The sequence below is a fragment of the Chlorocebus sabaeus genome, chromosome 9 (genome assembly GCF_047675955.1).
Source record: "Chlorocebus sabaeus isolate Y175 chromosome 9, mChlSab1.0.hap1, whole genome shotgun sequence".
Taxonomy (NCBI): domain Eukaryota; kingdom Metazoa; phylum Chordata; class Mammalia; order Primates; family Cercopithecidae; genus Chlorocebus; species Chlorocebus sabaeus.
The window spans coordinates 32984378-32986774 of NC_132912.1; the positions used below are offsets into that span (position 1 = coordinate 32984378).

The 2397-nt window shown below is 43.7% G+C and overlaps 1 non-coding gene across 1 annotated transcript; it reads right to left on the reverse strand.

The window, feature by feature from the left end:
* Positions 1-1100: 1100 nt before the first annotated feature.
* On the reverse strand, positions 1101-1206 carry LOC119620023 (U6 spliceosomal RNA). Its single transcript, XR_005236420.2, has one exon. It is a non-coding gene; the product is annotated as a U6 spliceosomal RNA (small nuclear RNA).
* Between the last annotated feature and the right edge of the window lie 1191 nt (positions 1207-2397).

The following is a 2397-nucleotide window of genomic DNA, read 5'->3' on the forward strand; positions in this document are numbered from 1 at the left end:
GATTACAGGCGCCCACAATCACACCCAACTAATTTTCGTATTTTTATGCGGAGTTTTGTCATGTTGTCCAAGCTGGTCTTGAACTCCTGACCTCAAGTGATCCTCCTGCCTCAGCCTCTCAAAGTGCTGGGATTACAGGCGTGAGCCACCACACCTGGCCATTACTTCTTGATTATATGCCAAACAAGAGGTGGCTTATTCATGAGTTTTCTAGGAAAGCGGTGGTCATTTCCAGGAACTGAGGAGTCCCCTTTTTAGACCATATAGCGTAACTTCCTTATGTTGCCAGGCATTTGTAAACTGTCGGCGCTGATGGGAGTGCGTTTTAGCATGCTAATGCATTATAATTAGCATATAATGAGCAGTGAGAACAACCCGAAGTTACTTTCATTGCCATCTTGGTTTTGGTGGAGTTTGGCTGACTTCTTAACCACAGTCTGTTTTATCAGCAAAGTCTTTGGAACGTGTGTCTTGTGCTGATTTCCTATCTCATGACGTGACTTAGAGTATCCTAACCTCCTGGGAATGCAGGCCAGTAGGTCTCAGCCTTATTTTACCCAGTCCCTATTCAAGATGAACTTGCTCTTGTTCAAATGCCTCTGACACTATCCAGGTAAGTGTAATCCAGGTTTCAAAAACCTGGATTCCAGTTGTCTCGCCTTTCCAGGTTAAACCAATGTACATCTTACATGTATCGATTGATGTCTTGTGATGTCTCCCTAAAACGGGTGAAACCAAGCTGTAGCCCAACCAACTTGGGTGCACGGTCTCTGGATCTCCCGCGCCTGTGTGATGGGCCATGGCCACTCATATTTGGTTCAGAACAAATCTCTTCAAATATTTTACAGAGTTTGACTCTTTTCACTCATACTATTATATCAGACAATGCAGCTCCAGATCCTAATATCCTAACTTAATCAAAAATCCTAATTTTGCCCATTAGTTCAATTACATTTGATACTAAATCCTTTGTCAGATCTACTGTCAGGAAGCCAAATGGATTTGAGATTTGCCTCCTCTCCAGGTTCACAGAGACCTTAGGGCCAAGAGCTGAATGAGAGAGGGAGAATGAAAGCTTAGCTAAGAAATGGAATTAACTTAAAAATTTTTTCAATTTTAATTTTATATTGCGTGTCATCCTCGCTCAGGATCCATGCTAATCTCTGTATCATTGCAATTTTAATAAATGTGTTCCGAAGTGAGCATGAAATTGAACATTTAAAAAAATGTCTGTAGGGCCAGGTGCAGTGGCTCACACCTTAATCCCAGCACTTTGGGAGGCCGAGGTGGGCGGATCACCTAAGGTCAGGAGTTCGAGACCAGCCTGACCAACATGGAGAAACCCCATCTCTACTAAAAGTACAAAATTAGCGGGCGTGGTGGTGCATGCCTGTAATCCCAGTTTCTTGGGAGGCTGGGGCAGGAGAATAGCTTTAACTCGGGAGGCAGAGGTTGCAGTGAGCCAAGATTGCGCCATTGCACTCTAGCCTGGGCAACAAGAGTGAAACTCTGTCTCCAAAAAAAAAAAAAAAAAAAAAAAAAAAGTCCGTGGTGGACCTGGAGGCACATAATCACTTTTTGCAATACAGTTTGTCACTTTTAATTGAAAATAACTAAATAATGTCAATGTGTAACTGAAGATCAGATGTCAAGGTTGGGAAGGGAGCATCTTCCCTTAAATGCTGTTTGTTGTGACAGAAGCACATGCTATCATCGAAAGCAAACAAAAGAGAAAAACAAAAACCTTGGGTGTCAATAGTAAACAGTGGTTACTACACACCTACAGAAATTGGATTTCCTGTTGGCTATGGGATTCTAGTCAAGCAAGGTCCAAAGTCTTTGATATGTACTTGAATGCATTTACAGTAAATGAGATTTAGAAAGCTAATCTTTTCCCAGAGGCAATGCTGCCTAACTATTGTCTGGAGATGCTCAGGGACCATCCCTAGATTCCATTAAGAAGTGGTTTCTTCAGAGGTTGCAGTGAGTCCAGATTGTGCCATTGCACAATACCCTGGGCCACAGGGTATTGTTTTGACTCTGTCAAAACAAACAAATAAAAGCGACCACTTAACATGTACCCACCGCAAAATGAGCCGTGAGTTGTGACTCCTCTGAAATGCAACTGGGGAAGGGAGACTGAATCACAGCCGTGAAAATGTGGTCACAAAGGACAAAGAGTCAGGGTAAGAGTTTGCCAGGTGGCTCCAGTCATGTGCTGCGTCAGAGCGGTCGCCGGGGCAGGCTGACACACGTCCTCCCATGGGCTAGGCGGGGGTGGGAGCCGGCCCCACAATGGAGGCTGCTGTCTCCATTTGATATCGCTTTGATAATAGGATCCTCCAAGGATATGGGTTTCCTTTGTTCTGTCTTTATGTTCAATAAGTAACTTTCCAT